Here is a 19,132-nt window from a genome sequence, read left to right as displayed (position 1 = left end):
TCTCAAAACACCCCATTGTTCCCCATGGGTAGCTCCTGGGTACACAAAAGTAAGTTGTGTGGTAGGGCATGATGTGTTCTACCTACCACGCAAACCACAAAAGAAAAGGGGAAGTGGGTGATTTTTAACAATTTTTTAACCTTTTCCCCAACCCCCCTAAGGGGGCTTTGCAGAAAGGTAATTTTTTTGTTTAAAATTGCCAGTTGCCTATTTCTTTTGTGGTTTGGGTGGTAGGTAGCACACATCATGCCCTACCACACAACCCACTTTGGTGTTCCATAAGTTTTGCATTGTAATTTGCAATGCATTTTGCAACCCTGTCTTGAAACACACTGCAGAAGCACACAGTAAAAGGGAATCTTCCCCTCCCAACAAAGAACACACATTTTAAACACAATCCAAAAAAGGCCAAAAAAGAATCACTGACCCACAATCCACTGCCAGCCACTGTCCCTGCACTGCAGTAACATCATTTGCACCAATTGCTCTCTCACACACAATTATGGCTCCTTACTGTCTAGCATTGCAACAGGTGCCACAGCAGCACCCTTAGTTACAAGCATAGCCATAAACTCAACTAGAGCAACTTCAGCCACATTTTGAGGCCATTCACACGATGGGACGAAATCGGGCTAGCCTCCGCTAGCCCGATTTCATCCCATCATGGGAACCACTAGGCTCAGCTGTGAGCCTGGTGGTTCCTGAGAGAGTAACGCGCTCAAGTAGCCCACACCCTTAAACTGGGTTTGCAGAGCGAGCACTCCGTAAACCCGGGTTTTGGGATCATGAGTAGCTGTTGTGGGGCTCCGTGCTGTGGCTACTCACAAGTAGACCCCAGCGGGAGGCTGAAAAGCAGCCTCCTGGCTTGGTGGTCTCTCCAGTATGCTCTGCGCGCTTGCACAGGGCATACTGGAGCTTCCTGGGGCCATGCGGCCCCCGAACTCCCCAGCCCCTGCTGGCTCCATCACGGAGCCAGCAGTCATGTGGGCAGCCGATTCGGCCTCCCAGGCAGGTATGCCTGATTGTCTGCGCTCTCCACGCAAACCTGGACAAAGCGGGTCTCACTGATAGTGAGACCCACCTCTTTGACTGAGTACACCTTACAATGCAGATTGTAGAGCAGATCAGAGCAGTGAATGAAGCACAAATTAGTCTCAAGGCCAGGCATGGGGCTCATCACAGCAATCACCAAGAGAAATCTCTCTCTCTCTCTCTCTCTCTCTCTCTCTCTCTCTCTCTCTCTCTCACACACACACACACACACACACACACTTCATTTTCTTGCCACAATACTATTTCACAAAAAGACCGAACCACAACTCAAAGAAGGAAGGCACCCATGTTCTGCCTTTGTCAATCTGAAATGCAGCAAAACCAGATTGTTATAACAGCAATAGCAGAGCATATTATACACAGTGCTGAGAAAACCACAAAAGTAAACCTCCCTCCCTTCCATTCTGATGTATCCTCATCAACAGGCCCACTATTAGGGCTCTCTTTGCCTCCCAGTCTCTATACATTTTGAAACCCCTCCCTGCTCCCTCCCCCCAGCCAATGGGGGCATAGTTGCACATGAGAACACCTCATTTGTATGATAACAAGCCAAGCAAGGAGATTGCAAGCCAGTTGGAAGTCATTGCTAGAAAACGAATCAGCAAGGGAAAATCAGGCCTCAAAAATGACACAAAATGGGGTTGTTTTGCTTGGAGCTTGAAACAGGACCTTTATTTAGAAGGCATTTTGTTTCTAGCTCAAAACTCTCAAAATGACCTGTTTTGATATCGAAACGTCCTAGTTTCACAATGTTCTGCACATCCCTACTGCTTACCCCAATTTCTGGATCATTTATGAATAAGTTAAAGAGGACTCGTCCCAGTACAGTTCCCTGGAGGATCCAACTTCTTACTTCCCTCCATTGTGAAAATTGTCCATATGGAAGCGCTCGCTCCCTTAACCCTGTTTTAGGGGGAGGCTGCACATGCAGGTTTGCTGCTGTGTTGCCACCGGGATTAGGTCCAATCCTGGAGGTTCACACACACATGCAAAACTGGGCTGGAGCCCGGTTTTTCATGTGCGTGTGAATAGCCTCAGAGTGTTTGTCACTCACCACAGAGTAATCATAATAACCTCAAGGTTATTCTCACGGATGTCTGAATCAGAGCCTATAAGTACCTGACAAACTTGAGATCTGGCTCTTTCCAGTTAAGCATCATGTGCATGAGAGGAATGAGGGCTGCAGAAGAGGCCAGAACATACCATGTGAACAGGATTGCTCCTCTCACTGGATGCTCAAATCCCCACCACTCCTTCCCTCCTCGATAACTCCTTGAAAAACTTGCTGGATTCTGAGTTTTGAAATCATCAATCATCACCACCACCTAAATTGCTCTCCTATACAGATATGAATCTGTATGCTCAACCCTACCATTATTACCAAGTCCCCCCCCTCCCCAGAAGATAGCTGCATTTAAAACTTTGGCCATAGGTTTGTTTACAAGGGAGCAACTTCCATGTCCCTTACTGTGGAAAGAAATGGTTTTTCAGCTGGTCACATCATGTGCTTTGATGCTAATCTCCAGGCTTGAAGGAAAATAAAAGACAATCTTGTAGCCTTTGTGTAAGCTTTTCTACTGTCTGGCTGCAATCACTATCCTCGCTCTTTCCCAGCCACCAGGAGACTGCTACATTTTTCCAAGAGGCTATCTGATAACATTTGTACAGAAAAGATGAGTGTAATGCTAGGTCAAAGGAGAACACTTCATATATTGTTTTTCTGACAAACCCTACAGGATGTATATCTACTGCACCACAAGGGAGCTTCGGTGCCAAATATTTTCGCTTTGGATGTTATGCTGCATTTTCTCTGCTGTAAAATACTGGAGCCTTTTCCAGAGCAAAGTTCATAGGGGTTTTTTTAGGTTCAAACAAACTAAATTATGAGTGGATCCACACTTGTGATTTACTGCTGGCTGTGCTTCTGGTACTGTATGGTTCACACTTCAACAGCGATAGCTGAGTTCTAAATGAATGCTGAAAGATCCAGTGGTAGTTTACTGCTGTATAACCCTGGGATAGGGCCATGGCTTAGTGAAAGAGCATCTTCTTTGCATGTAAAAGGTCCCAGGTTGAATCCCTGGTATGGCTGGGAAAGATCCCTGTGTGAAAACCCTGGAGAGCTGAGTTAGGGTAGATAATACTGAACTAGACAGAGCAGTGGAGAGCATACCAAGCCAGATAGAGCAGATTTCTACAGGCTACAGACATTATGAGAGAGGAATGTAATTGTTTTGTTTTGTCGTTCTGGATAGAAATAGTAGGGTAGATTTGCTTTTTCCAAAGCAGTGTTAGTCATACCACCTAATTCAGTATAAAAGACTGTGGGACAGACGTTAATGTGCTATCTGGTGCTGAGAACTATCCTTCTGGATAAATAGCAGACATGGAGGCTATTCACACGATGGGGCGTGCCCATTGGTTCCTAGGCAGGTAACCCGACTAAGTACCCCTGCTTTAAAACCAGGTTTGCGGAGCGAGCGCTCCACAAACCTGGTTTTAAAATTAGTGAGTAGCCGCGGTGTAGCTCTGTGCCATGGCTACTCATGAGGAGACCCCCAGAGGGGAGGCAAAAAGCCGCCTCCCGGCTCCGGGGGTCTCACCAGCATGCCCTGCGCACTTGCGCAGAGCATGCTGGAGCTTCCGGGAGCCGATCAGCCCCCGCTCCCCCCAGCCCCCGCCGGCTCCATCACCGAGCCGGCAATCGTGTGGGCGGCCAATCCGGCCGCCCAGGGCTCCCGCCCAGATCGTCTACAGAGAGAGTGGGCTTAGCCCGCTCTCCCCGCTCAGCTCACCACACTGGATCTTACCGATCATGAGACCCGGCTCATGGTCTGTTTGGGGACCACAGTACGAGCAAAGGGTTAAAGGCCCCTCCTTCTTGCCATGGTCCCAATCCTGACTGGAGTCCCTACCCAACTGCTATTTATATTTTAAAAGATAGACATGCAGGACCCAATCGTGCAATCACTGATTTGCTTTGACCCTTAGATTTCAATCAAAGCAGAGAGTACCAATAGTAGCTTACTACAACTGAAGGATCAGCAATGGCGGCTCCAGAAGAAAGAAGAAAGGGCAGCGTGTATTTATGGGCAACTGAACTGTGTCCTGCATGTTAGATTTGTGAAACACAAATGGTGATGTGTAGGTGGGGGGTGGGCAAGCAACTTGTCGGAGGGGGCACTTGCCCTTCTTCCTTTTGGGAGCACCCTTGAGTGACCGTGCAAACCGTAAAATTATTTACTAAAGTTAATCTAGGAGGCTATTCACACAATTGTAGAAAATCGGGCTAGCCTCTGCTAGCCCGATTTCCTACAATCGTGTGAATCACTGGGCTTGGCTGCAAGCCCGGTGGTTCTTGAGCAGGTAACCTGCTCAAGTAGCCCACCCCTTAAACTGGGTTTGCGGAGCGAGAGCTCTGCAAACCCATTTTGGGGGATCGTGAGTAGCCCCAGCGTGGCTTCGCACCATGGCTACTCATGCGTAGAACCCCGGCGGGAGGCTGAAAAGAAGCCTCCTGGCTCGGGGGTCTCCCCTGTATGCCCTGCGCGCTCACACTCGTGCAGGGCATACTGGAGCTTCCAGGGGCCGTGCGGCCCCTGAACTCCCCAGTCCCCGCCAGCTCTGTCACAGAGCCAGCAGTCGTGTGGGCGGCCGATCCGGCCGCCCAGGGCTCCTGCCCTGCTCATCTGCGGGGAGAGCGGGCTTTTGCAGTTTTACCGCAAAACCTGCAAAAGCGGGTCTCACTTATTGTGAGTAGGGATGTGCCTGAATAGGCTTCGGCACCGGCGGGGGTACTACTTTAAGGGCGGGGGAGGGTGTACTCACCCCCCCCGCCATGTTTCCCCCGCCGGCAGTCTCCAAATTTCAAGCCCCTCGGGGCGGCAGCATTCCTCCCTGCCACCCCGTTCCCCCCGTCGGCCGGAAGTGGCTGGAAGTCGCGAGCGCGTGGGCGCCCGTTGTGCGCGCGCGCGCACGGCAGGTGACCGGGCACGCGCACGCATGACGGGCTCACGCTCGCTCGCGACTTCCAGCCACTTCCGGCCGACGGGGGGAATGGTGCGGCATTCAAATAACAGTACAATCCCCCTTGCCACCACATCAAATGTGAAGGTTTAACCCAGTCTTAATTATTACTCCATCCTCTCAAATGTCTACTAGTCCTGCTCTTTACCTTAACCGCCTCTGTCTTCCACTTAACCTACCCTCCCCTTCCCCTTCTTCTCAGAAGACCTCTTATTCTGTCTCTTCTGTTTCCTGGGCCAGCAGTCTCTTGGCTCCTAGGAATGGAGCCAAGGGTGTGCTGGCCCATCTTTCCACTCAGTTATTCAGAAACGTTTCTAATTTACTTATACATCCTTATTTTCTGGATGCATCTCCTGCAGCAGATAACATGTTGCACAGCTGTGCAGTGAATCTGCAAAGACATTGAAGACCATACACACATTCCTGACAACAGAGAAATTGGAAAACCCCATTTTCATCACATAAAAATGAGACAGCAGTAAAGAAGTTACATGACTTTTGTTGCTGTTATCGTTCCTAAACAAAGGCATTGTCCTCATCCGCTGGAATTCAGAAATGCTAAGCATATGTTGTGCATGATGTCAGTTATTTGGCTGAAGTCTGTGTTCTTACAGCCTTGAGATGACATAATTAGGTACATTCTGTGAAAGTAACTTAAATTGTTACTCTCTTGAATGAACTCAATACATCTGGCCCAGAATATCATGCTGGAACAACAGGAAAACCTTTTTGTCCTAAGGTGCTTATGGATCACAAGTGAGATCTGCTTTTTGTCACTGCAGTGCACAATTACGTTATTTTAGTAATTCACATTTCCATAATTTTCACTATTTTTAATGCCTAATTAAATGCTACTGATATCTGGCTACCATAAGACTTTGGATTTCTTGCCAAAACATTGCAGTTCAAATCTGCAACCAGGCTAAAATGATCAAGTCTGTACAAAAAGAGTGTGTATTGTCTGAGAGCTATTTTCCTACTTTACTTGATAGAATTGCTACAAAAATGTGTTGAAGTAATATCATTTTCACTCCCAAGGTTGCTTAAACTAACCTAAACCTGGAAGTCACGTAGCAGAAAGGTCTTCATGGGAAGTGAAACTGATATGGAATTACATACACTGAAACAATGTAAAATGATGTTTTAATTAATGTATGTTAAAGCAGGCTTCTTAAGTAGACTTGTGTACCACTGATAATTTCACCTTGCTGGCCCCATACAGTGTATTTCCATAGAACATCTTTTCTTGTATAAATAACCATTTGCTTTCATGTGAGTTTATGTCACTGCCTTTTCAACTGGTCACTATAGTTATTATAAAGTCCCCAGATGGTTATGCATATTACTTTTAGCTTGCAGTCACAATGCACCATGGATTTTGAAGTAAAAATACACTTAGTAAAGACTCCTTTTTTCTATGTATTTCACTTGAGGTTGTATTGCATCAAAGAGGCTGTGCTATTAAACAGCTTTTGAAATGAATTAGAGACTAAAGGGTCACAATTGTAAATTATAATTGTGGGATTTAACCTGATTACAGGATATAGCTTGGTGCAAAAGCATTAAAACAGAGTATGAGAATAAAAGCATAGAAAATACAGAATGCCCTTTTCCATCCTTGTAGGATATACTAGCACAGTTCTGGAATGAAGGATTCAATAAAAACAGCTTTTTGTTTAGTATGATGGCAATTTCAGATCAACCTGTTTTAATGGCAACATTAGTTTTGACTTTAAATTTGCTTTTAACAAAGTTTAATAACTGTAATTTTAAGACTTTAAAAGTTCAGTTTCAGTAGACCCACCACAAGAGCAAAAATACAGAATCAGCAAAAATTCTGAACAATGCAATGATTTATTCTCTACTCCAATCCTCATTGTGTTCACAAAAAACTGGCCAATCCAAATAATTTTAATATTTTAATTTTTAAAGTTATATATGAATCAGTTCCTCTGTGCCCAAGAATCACAGAATATAAGCTTGCTATTGAGTCTCATGTTCTTCTTTCCTTCACTACCTGCAAAAGCTGGTAGAATTTCATATAAACCTAGCATGCATTTTTCTTGTTTCCACACTGATAACAACAATAATTAATGAGCATAAAATGCATGGATACATTTCACCTAAGCTGCAGCTATGTGAATTTTAATATTTCATCACTATTATTGACTCCTCCTTGCTTGGAGACAACGACTGACATCCAGATTCCAGACTAGCTTTGTACATGCTGAAAAATGTCCTGTGCATGCACTGGCTGCAGAGGGAATTCCAAGGACTACAACCTTGGAGAAGCCGCTGCCAGTCTGCGAAGACAATACTGAGCTAGATATATCAATCGTCTGACTCAGTATATGGCAGCTTCCTATGTTCCTATGGAACAGCAGATAACTGAAAACTGCCCATCCTCCATTGCATGCATGAAATATTTTTTGGTGCGCACAACATTTGCCTGCAGGTCAGCTCACGTTTGTCTCTTTGGCAGCTTCAAGGCTGCTGGTTGTGAATGTTGTGCAACCACGTTTTCCTTTTTGATGTTTCTGAAGCTCAGTTGTCATCCCTTGGTACCCACATTTACCAGCAGTGTGGAACTGATTACTGCAGCAGCTGAAGACGATGGAAAAACTAGACCAGGATTTCTGTTTCAGCTGTTTTCTGTAGGGCAATGAAACAAGTCCTCAGGAGAAAAATTCTCTATGCCGGCAACCATGCCAGCTTCTGTTCCAGTTGGTCCTGTTTTCTCAGAATCCCCGTAAAAGATGGTGGGAAGAGACCATTGTGAGAGTTTGGCCCCGTGTGAGATTTCCTTCTCAGTTTTGCTTTCCTGCCTCAAATTCATATGCTCCTTCCATATTTCTAGATCTCTGTTTAATCCCACCAACTCCTCTCCTTCTTGAATTATCTTAGAATCAGTCCTGCCATGCCTCTCCTTGTGCCCAGAATCCAATTTTGCATGTGCATGAGATTGTGGAGAGGTGTGGATAAAACTCAGGCATATCTGGGCATATTGGGGAGCATGTGACGGGAAGTTAAAGATTGCTAAAGGCCCCCAGATCTCTCTCTCTCTCTCATCAGCAGGCAGATTCATCCTCACAAAACCTTCTGTGAAACCAATCAGCTCTGATGGCTCATCTACAGGTGGGACCATGGACAGCTCCTTTTCCTCCCTCCTCCCTGTTACTCGCATATACAAGTTCTGTAATAGTGCCCTGCTGCTGTGTGGGCAGACAAGATAATTCTTCTCAGTCTTTCCCCACCTCATGGCACCTGCAAAGCATAGGGACAAATTTGGAGAGTCTCTTATTATGAAATATAATTAAATCTTTTCTTATGTCATAGTGTTTTTAGCTGCATGCACTTATTCTAATTGACTGCAAGTACAGAACCAAGAAGTGTCACTGATTCCACATTAATTAATGTGAAATACAAGGGAATGGGATGCTTTCCAACTAAGCAGCACTTTCTCCAGACTTCTCCCTAGGCAATATATTTCAGATCCTCTTCACTGCCTCCTCTGAAGCTTCTCCTACTTGTTTGAACCGTGAGGCGGTTCCTGGTGTGGGCTAAGCGCTTTCCCAGACTGCCTTGATGTGCTCACCTTTGCTAGCTGTGGGCACATGGAGCGTCATAGCCCTGGAACGTGTTGCCAAGCTGGCACCCTGCTGTCCCTCCTTGCCTGCTACTTTGGCAGAACCTCTGAGGACTGGGCCCCTTGAATCTTCCCCGGTGAGACTCACCCCCTGGGCCCTGCACACAAATTCCTTTCAATGCACACAGCAGATTAAGGGAACAATATAAAGCTGCTCTGTACTCACTCTTTATTCTTTATCTCCCCCTCCCCCACTTCATCTGCATTCCAAAAAGGGATGTGCACCAATCATGATTCGATCACTGATTCGAAGGACATCCCAGGGACATTTAAAAGGGAGGAGAGCAGGTCTGTACCTGCTCCTCCACTGCTTGCCACAGCTTCCTGCTGTGGCAACACACACCCCCAGCTGCTCTCATGCACCAGCCGTGTTCCCCCCAGCTGCCCTCACACAGCGGCAGCACACACATGGCCTCCGCGCATGCATGGCGAGCATTTGCATGGTCAGCATGGTCAGAGGCTATGTGCATGACGGTGCATGCAAGGGCAGCTGGGGGGCATGCTGCCACATCAGGAAGCTGTGGCAAGCTGTGGAGGAGCAGGTACAGACCTGCTCTCCTCCTTTTTAAAGGTGCCCAGGCTGTGCTTTGAATCAGTGAACGAATCACAATTCATGCACATCCCTAATTCCAAAGGCACATCAGCTGTCAGCTATTACAACCTCCACACTCTCCTCCTGCCCTACCCTTATTTACTTACTTACTTACTTACACTTATTTCCCGCTCTTTCTCCAAGGAACCCAGAGCGGTTTACTACATACTTGAGTTTCTCCTCACAACAACCCTGTGAAGTAGGTTAGACTGAGAGAGAAGTGACTGGCCCAGAGTCACCCAGTTAGTATCATGGCTGAATGAGGATTTGAACTTGGGTCTCCCTGGTCATAGTCCAGCACTCTAACCACTACACCATGCTGGCTCTCTCTGTGAGTTGTCTTCACTCCTTGGTGCAATTGGGACCTCACTAAGTTTGCCAAATACCACCTTTTACATTGTTCCACTGTGTTTTACAAAATAATTATTTTTTGGGGGGAGGGCTTTCCTCTGAGTCTCTTTGCTCCTCTGGGATACCCTAACACTGCCTTGCCTCTGTCCAGAATGTGATCCATTTGTTATTCATGCTTTTGGTTTTGATCTGGTTTGATTCTGAATAATTCCCCCCGTTTGATCCAAAAGCATAGATATAAACGTCTGTGATGTACACAGATATGAGCAAGTATGGTAACACAGCCAATGGTCTCATTTAATTTCCTATATGTTGAGACTTGCAGGAGTCAACACAATATGCACATGGACTGACTGTGGGCTATTGAGATATGAGATAAAGGCACTTTGCTTATGCTCAACAGTGTCTTCTTCATATTGATTCCTATCAGTGAAAAGAGTTGGGAGGGGGAGCTGAGAACTGAGAACTAGCTCAAATTAAGCCCCTGCCTTATTGTTCAACTTTTTGTTCTTTTGTTCACAATATTGAGGTGATAGTGCAAGAGAAGGGGCTGAAATACCATAGAAAAGTTTGTTTTAATCAACCTTACACATATAGCTTTCAATATGGCCTTGTTTTAGCTTTTCTGAGAATGATGTTGTTTTGCTTATCTTTTTCAGACTGAATATTTTTTTAAAATGCAGCTCAATTATTTATCTGCTGTGTCTAGATGAGATGCGACATTACTTACTTCTGACTACCATATCAAGTCTGAAACAACACACGGTTCTGCGCAGATCCTTGAAAAACGGTTGTGATGAATGGGTTAAGATATGATCAGCAAGCCATCAAGTTTGATGCACTGTTCTTTATTGCGCCCATCTTTCAAATGCTAGTGTGCTAAGGTTATGTTTGATTGCTAGCTTTTAGAACTTCATGAGTTACAGGCACAACTTCTGTTGCAAAATTTCCAAGTTTCCGGGACCAGCCAAACTCAGTTCTCAAAAGCTCTATGTACCGCTGCAGCAGAGTTATATGCGAGCACTTGCAGATTAGACCAGCACGCTATGTTATAGCTTATGAAAAGGTAGTGAATGACAACACAGACTGGTTAGGATGCAAGCCTAAATATGCTGTAGAACTGCACAACGTTTGTGCTGTAAGAAAAAAGAGGAGTGGGATTACTAATCCTTCAGGAATTGCTATCGGTCTCCAGGAGACTATTGAAAGAAATCCTGGAGATTTTAATGGCTTGATATTGTGAAAAATATTGAGAAAATCTCCAGGAATAGCTTCAGTCAGACTTGGCAACCCTAATAAAAAAGCAAGCGAAATATTTCCTTCCTGGAAATTACTTAAAAAATTGAAGCCAAGCATAATGATTAGTGGCAAAATCCAGGTGGCTTCTCACAACCTCTGGCAAGTCAGTAAGTAAGCTGGGGACACATGGGAGAAATGTCAGGAACGGAAAGTGTGCTTCAGGTCCAAGTCCAGTTCTGAGCCGGATTCCCAAGATTCACACGACATTCTCCTCAGATTCTACACCTGACTTCAGATGTAGGTTACAAGTGGGTGGAGAGCCTTGGGAGAATGCCGTGTGAATCTTGGGAATCCAGCATGGGAACTGGAATTGTGTGGATTGAGACAACAGACTTGCAGGGAGTCATGCTCTCAGTTCCCAACATTGGTCAGCTTCTAACCATTAACAGGGAAGGGATGCAGAGGATTGTCATAGCTTTACTGGCTGAGTCAAGGCTGGAATAGCAGCCCCATTTCTTGTAAAGATGATCCTTATCACTGCTCTCTTGTTTCTTTTCTGTGGTGTGTGTAGGCAGTGGACAGGCAAGAACAGGATCCCTCTTCCAGCCACAAAGTAGCCACAAAGTAGACCTTGTGAAAGAAAAAGATGCAAGAAGCTTCATGTATCTTGCTGGAGAAGAGCTTCACACTAAATTACCTATCCAAAGTGGTCCAGATATTTCACAGTGGCAGGACTGATAGGCCATAAAATGTACTGTGACCATCCTAGAAGAGGCTTATAGCATGTACATAAAAACTACAGTCTTGAAACTGCTCTCTTCTGTTAATAGACTGTATTTTGGGCAGCTCTTCAGAATTCAATTGTTGGTAACAGTCCCCATACCCCAGTAATTTAACATGGGAAGACTGGTAAGAGATAACTTACCTAAGTTGGTAAGATGATATCTAGAGGAATGAAGTTTTTGGGGTTTTTTTTAAGGAATGAGTTTTATTAAAATGAACCATTCTACAAGGCACTTGTAACAACCATTTACAATTTACATACAAGCATGAAAGACATCAAAATAATATAAAAATTACAAAAGTTATGCATTACATGGCAAGAAAAATGGATTCTAAGAAGAATGCATAAAGATATAGTAATGATACAGTAAAGAGACAGCAGAATGTTACATTACATGTGTTACATAGGTTTATACACTGGCTGATACATTTCAGAGAATAGACATCTATCATCACAACTATCAGAAAGCAAAATAAATAAATAATAATAAATTGGGTTGGAGTTTGATTGGTTGACGTTCATACTGACACAGCGATCTTTCAAAGGATAGAGAAGGAAGCAGGCCCTCCATTCATTTCTGCCGGTCATTCCACCTTTACTTGAGCATACGATCCTGTTCATAAGGGGCTACCTCATTTTTCCTACAATAAACAAACCAGACTGACCCCTGCACGTCCGTTTATACAATGGGTATTTTGGAGGGCTGCGGAGATGGTGGTATTGGCCCTGAATATAATGTGATGGGTAAGGCTGAGTTAATGTTTAGAAACGTTTGAACAGATGGGTAAAAACCATCCAGGCTCTGCTTTTGTTCTCTGTGGTATTTCAGTGTAACAACAGACCTATGAGATGTGTTAAAATGTGTTAGATTGCTGGATTATATTTCCTATCCACATGTGCTTTCATTGACTTTTCTGTTCCCAAACCTTAAAAGTCTGAGAACTGCTACTTCAAGCTGGGAGAAGGAAGAAGTGAACTCTAAAACTGACAGTCATCGGTCATAAAGGGAGAATACTATATGCTGCCGTTCATCTATTCTCTTTCAGGCACTTGCCCTTCTTGAATGACAGTCTTGGTCCTGTATTAACATTCTCCCTCTCTGTACAGATGGGGTACGATGCCAATTATAATCTGGACCAGAAGTAGAAATGGCTGTTTCCCCATCAGCGTAGATTGATGACAACGGCACTCTCTGTTTACCAATATCTGTGCAGTAACTTGACAGATGTTTAATCAGAAATTGGGTTTGTAGCAACACACCTACACTTTCTCCCAGTCTTCTCATTCATGCCCAGGGCTTTATTTATGCTCGGGCCTTTTGCCAAAGCTAAGTTTTGTGGACTCTAGCAAGTGGCACTGGCCCTCAAGTTTAGATCTGATTTTTCACATTAGTAGTAGTTACATCCACTATTAGGCCTGTGCATATTCAGAAAATTTGGATTCAGTTTTGACCCAATCCAAATGTGAAAATATCAGATTTGGATTCTATTGGCTCTGGTGATATCAGATCATATTCGGAATCTGAATCAGAATTCTGACTTAAATCTGGATTTCCCCCTATAGTTCTCAATGGGGGAATTAAAAAAAAAACAGTTGGCCCTAGAGCCTTGCAACATGCTACAACTGTGGGGAAGGAGTTCAGAGCCCCCTGTAGTGAATTTGGAGAGAATTGCTAAATCCTCTGTTGTTGTTTTGTGATTCTTTGAAATTTTTGTTTTAAAATGGCTAAAAATGGTGAAATTTGTCTTGTTTCAAGCCAGAACTTTACAAAAGGTTCTGGATCTGAAGCCCTCCCTAAGGCCACCATTCCACCCCCAGGTGGAGGGGAAAGGACATTCTTTTTATTTTACATTAATTTTTTTCTTTCCTATTACAGGACTAGGCAAAGGGCAGGTTCCTCCACATGTTGGTGAAATGATGGTCCAAGGGGGATCTTCAGTTTCAGATGTTTTTGTAAATGCTGGCTTGAAACAAGCCGGATCCACCATTTTTAGCAATTTTGTACAACATTTTCAAAAATTCACCAAAATCAGGGGATTGACTAATTATTTTCACATTTGTTACAGGGGGCCCTTACCTCCATCCCCACATGTGTGGCAATTTTCAAGGCTCTAGGATCAACTGTTTAATTTTGGCACAGGGGGTGCTGGGCGGCACGCTGCTTCTCTGAGCAGCATTCAGGTGCAGCAAGAGTGGAGGCAAGCACCAATTATTTTACTCTTCTCTCGCCGCCCCTCCACCGGTGCCCTCACTGGCTGCTACTGCACTGGTGTTTCTTATGATGAATGCCATAGTGTTGGAGGGAAGATGCACACACGATGGCATTCATCATAAGAAACACCAGTGTGGGTGTACCGGTGGTCCTGTGTTCATTGCATGTTTCCTGGAGTATTTGGAGATGCATGTTTCCAATTTATACTTGGTGAGTTCCCCACAGCAAGCACCAGTATCTCCAGAGTAATCATGATTGCTGCATAATAGGTGAATCTACCATCAGTCTTTCATCACATGGCCCACCCGAGAGTTGTTCAATTGCAGCATATATGGCTAGTCAACTCTGCCCATCATTTCATGGACCCAGTAACCTCTGTCTCAGATATATATCCCAAAACGTCTCAGTGCCAATGCTGAGCCAGAGATGTAGGCTGGTTGCACTTCCAACTATAATGCTGAACAGGACAAGAATGTATTCAGATCTGATAACACAAAATTGTGTTATTACAAGAGTTCAGAGGGCATGGGATGTTAATTAGTTGTGTTTTTCATTGGTAATAATTTTAATTTCTGTTATTGTTTCACTTTATGTTTTCATTGCTGAGCTTTTTCTGACACTGAATTTGTTTACGGGAACATTTTGAGATGGTATGGAGAGAGCTGATATCATTCCAGTAAGGGCAACTGGGCTATAGCTGAGTGTTAAGAGTAAATGCATCTTCAGGCAGGGCTGGGAAAGACCCAATTTGAAACCTTGGAGAGATGCTGCTGGTCAGTGTAGACAATATTGAGCTAGATGATCAATAGTCTGACTCTGTATAAGGCAGTGTCATATGTTCATATGATAATCTATCACTGAATAGATTAGCTCTGGGTAAAATTTGTTTAGCTGAGATGAGAAACGAGTGTGTTGGTTCCAAGTAATTTCTTAAGAAGTTAAAATCAGGAATGTATTCCACTAACTTATTCATCTTATGGAATGTGAAACTCAGAGAAAGCCCCTTTTGATTAAAAGTTTTTTGAAGTGCAGTTTGCAAGATAATTTGATTGCAATCTAGAATTGCATACATGGGAAGCTTATATCTGCTCAAGGTGTGTTTTAATCTTTCAGATAATGGCACCAAAGAGCCTGTGGCTGGAATTTAGCAAGGTTCAAATTGAAATAAGGTATAAATGTGTAACATTTTTGGATACTCAAGCAATGAAACAGATTACCAAGGGATGTGGTAAAGATTGCCATTACTTGGAATTTTCAAATCAGGCCTGAATGGCTTTTTAGAAGATGTGCCTCATTTGTTCAAATGCAGGGTGCTAAGATTATATCAGTTTGTGATCAGGGATTAAATCCATGCTCAGTTTTGGCCATTGGAAAACTGAACTAAATAATATATATTAACCCTTGCTAACTATGGGCAATATTGCATGCAGGATTTCCCCTTTTAATGTGATTGTTTATTATTATTTTTACCTTGTCATACAAGACATGCAACAAAGAAAAATATCATACAAGAGTGATAAATCAGTACATTAGTAAGTAAATATTATTAAAGTATACATGATACATAAACAGTGGCTGCCATTCAGAACGAGGAAGCGCCCTAGGAGTGTGCACGGTTCAGTCCGGGCACAATATAAAAGACCTCTGGACCGGTTCGGAAGTCCGGAGGTTCGGGAGGGCGGGGGCATGTAGCTTTAAGGGGGGGGAAGTACTTCCCCCCCCCCCGCCGCTCTTCCCCCTCCGGCGCTGGTGCGTTTTAAAATCTTCCTGGGGCGGCAGAGTTCCCCTCTGCCGCCCCTGCCCCCGTCGTTGTCTTTCAAAGCCTTCAAAGGAGTACAGCTAGCGGCGTGCATGTGCCCTGTGTGGCGCGCGCGCTCGTCTCCGCCGCTGGTGTGCGCACGCCACATATGTCACGGCGCGTGCCAGCGGCGGAGACGAGCGTGTGTGCCGCACAGGGCACATGCACGCCGCTAGCTGTACTCCTTTGAAGGCTTTGAAAGACAACGACGGGGGCAGGGGCGGCAGAGGGGAACTCTGCCGCCCCAGGAAGATTTTAAAACGCACCAGCGCCGGAGGGGGAAGAGCGGCGGGGGGGGGGAAGTACTTCCCCCCCCTTAAAGCTACATGCCCCCGCCCTCCCGAACCTCCGGACTTCCGAACCGGTCCAGAGGTCTTTTATATTGTGCCCTGACTGAACCGTGCACACTCCTAGGGCGCTTCCTCGTTCTGAATGGCAGCCACTGTTTATGTATCATGTATACTTTAATAATATTTACTTACTAATGTACTGATTTATCACTCTTGTATGATATTTTTCTTTGTTGCATGTCTTGTATGACAAGGTAAAAATAATAATAAACAATCACATTAAAAGGGGAAATCCTGCATGCAATATTGCCCATAGTTAGCAAGGGTTAATATATATTATTTAGTTCAGGAAGATTTTAAAATGCACCAGCGCTGGAGGGGGAAGAGCGGCGGGGGGGGGGGAGTACTAACCCCCCATTAAAGCTACATGCCCCCCAGTGCCGGACCACGCCTCCGTGGTTCCGTGCACATCCCTAAGCGCTGGTGCAGTGAGAGAGAAGCCTATCTGAACTTCCCAACTAACAGCATCAGTACAGTAGGGAAATGGCAATTTTTGATACCCTCTCCTTCCCCAAGAAGTCCTTTGTGTTGCCCAAAACTATGGTGCCAAGGGCTGCATAATCCTCAGACACATATTTTTGGGTGGTCTAGAGCAGGGATCCTCAACGTTGGGCCCCCAGATGTTCTTGGACTTCAACTCCCATAATCCCCAGCCAAAGGCCACTGGGCCTTTGGCACTGGGCCTGGGGATTATGGGAGTTGAAGTGCAAGAACATCTGGGGGCCCAACGTTGAGGATACCTGGTGTAGAGGACCTCCTGGGGAAGGAGAGGGTGTCAACAGTGACCACTTCCCAATTCTGCCCATGCTGTTAGTTGGGAAGTTCTGGTAGACTGCTCTCTTGCTGCACCAGCACTTCCTTGCCCTGAATATCAGCCAGTAAATATAAGTGTAATAAATACATATTTATTACACCTGTACATAGGCATTTCAAACCAGATCTAACCAGTTCAAACACTTCATGATCTCTAATTAATTTGTGATAGATATAGATATAGATATAGATATAGATATAGATATAGATATAGATATAGATATAGATATAGATATAGATATAGAATCTCACTGGGGACCATAATTTATTCATTTTACTGATTGGCACCCAGACTAATGCTACACTACTGCAAGAAAGAGAGATGCACATGTGCAGGAAGCATGCTCAGAGTTGTACAATCTCTTGTGGTCTTGGTCCGTTTGTGTAAGCATTGTGCTTCTGCAACAAGGATAGCGGATAGCTTTGTATCATTTCCTGCTATGCATATGGACTGAGGAAGAGATATCACAGCAGCACCAGTCAGCAGCACCAGATTTAGTGAAACTAGCTAGCACAACATGTTTGCACTAGGTGCAGCAATAGTCTGAATGTCAGCCATTATATTTAGAAAAGTCTCTAATATGCAGTTATTTCCACAAGAGTCAATAAGTCTATAACCTTACAGAACCACTGCCTTTGATGAGGAATATTTTTCACCTTCCAGTACTGGGCAAACACCAACCACCTGTCATGATTGTTAATTATTTCTATAGCACTTATGAAGTACAGAAGCAATGATAGTTTCTGTTTGGTAATGATATGGGATATGTCACTTTTATTCCCGTTTTATGGATGAGAAATTGAGGATTACTAAATACATGAACCCCCTCTTCCCACCTTAAAGTGGTAATGAAAAGGGATGGGGTAGTGGGTTTTGATTTGATTGTTAAAGCACTAAGGCAAAGGTTCCACATCTGGCCACCCTGCCAAAACTCTCAAGGAAGAAGAATGGGATTCTGCAGGGGCCCAAACAAGAACCCATCAGTAAGTAGTGTGGGAGCTTTAAAATTGTAATAAATGTCTGGAAATGCCCCGGCAGCATAATCCAAATATTAACAGTTGTTAGCCTCTCATAGGATATTTGGGAGGAGAAAGCAATAGGTGGGAGGAGAGATGGAACTACGATTTACCCACAGCCAAAGAAAGGAAACACTACAAGCTGAGACTATGTAGAAAGGAATATTGAGTCACTGAGGGAAAACCCAATGTTTTTCATTAAGAATCATCAGGGCAAAGAAGATATGATTCTTTGTCTCCCAAAATGATCTCTTGAGCTTTTTCTCTACAAATTTTCTCCCTGGAGAAAACTGAAATTCCAACAGTGTGAGGTATATCTCCTTTTATGGAGCCTTGACCTTCTAGTACCACCCAAGCCAATGACAAAATAGTGTATCATGCTAAACATGAATAAAACAGTTTTGTTTTAGTAAACTTCTTCAGTTCTGTTCTGGAAGTTGAGGTGTGTTGCTTAATGCTACTCAATTTGCATAAGCAGGCTTTTTTTCCTTTCCTGAAAATGATTTAGGCATTACGATGTATCCTAACAGACCTCTTTCATTTTTTACAATGGTAAATCCCTTGGGTGAGGTGAGAATTATACATTTAAATCCATGAAGTAAGTGTGTGGGGGGGGGGTAAGGGGATATTGGCTGACACAGTTCTTAACAAGCAGGTACAAACGACTGGGGGGGGGAAGGGGGAGTCCTTTAAATCTCACTTCATACTATACCCAAAGGGTTTTGCATTAAGGAAGATTACAAGCAATTTAATAATATTTTAATGGAATATATAAGTAATTAAGCAATAGGAAGAAGAGAAAAAGTTTGGGGATTAGTCTACCTCTGTGTAGACTAATGGAAAAGTTAGGCGTAACCAGTTTATAGAATTTGTCACATGATCCCATCTTTGTTATTTTCAATCTATGTGAACTACTGTGTGCAGTGTTCTCAAAGGGCTTATTTACATGGTTGGAAATCTATGAAGTTCATACATGTGATGGGATGTATGCATGCATAAGATCATCACTCTGCATGTAACTTAAAGTATGCATTGGATGTGTGCATGTACATCCATTTCTTCTATGTATGGATGTAATCAAATACCCTTGATGTTTCTACTCTTTTGGGGGGTGATAGGACCAGAGGAATAGTGTGTGCTTTATAAGTGATGCAATGTTACATCATATACATATGTCACATTGAGGGCCTCTGGTAAGAAATAACTTTTCTGATTGAATTATTACTAGCTGATCCAGCACAGAGCATCTGC

General features: G+C 44.0%; 1 long non-coding RNA gene across 7 annotated transcripts in view; it reads left to right on the top strand.

Moving 5' to 3' along the window:
- The window catches only part of LOC128324101 (uncharacterized), a 139,128-nt gene extending 126,826 nt beyond the window's left edge, over positions 1 to 12,302 (top strand). For 5 of the 7 annotated variants that reach the window (XR_008306643.1, XR_008306641.1, XR_008306642.1 and 2 more), the window contains 2 exons: positions 10,328 to 10,552; positions 11,479 to 12,302. This is a non-coding gene — a long non-coding RNA (uncharacterized LOC128324101). The remainder of the gene's footprint in view (positions 1 to 10,327; positions 10,553 to 11,478) is intronic. The other 2 variants (XR_008306645.1, XR_008306646.1) reach the window with 2 other exon arrangements.
- The last annotated feature ends 6,830 nt before the right edge of the window (positions 12,303 to 19,132 follow it).

Source organism: Hemicordylus capensis, chromosome 4, assembly GCF_027244095.1.
Source record: "Hemicordylus capensis ecotype Gifberg chromosome 4, rHemCap1.1.pri, whole genome shotgun sequence".
Lineage (NCBI taxonomy): Eukaryota > Metazoa > Chordata > Lepidosauria > Squamata > Cordylidae > Hemicordylus > Hemicordylus capensis.
The sequence above is the reverse complement of the archived record's forward strand: the minus strand, read 5'-3'. Positions and strand labels throughout refer to the sequence as shown.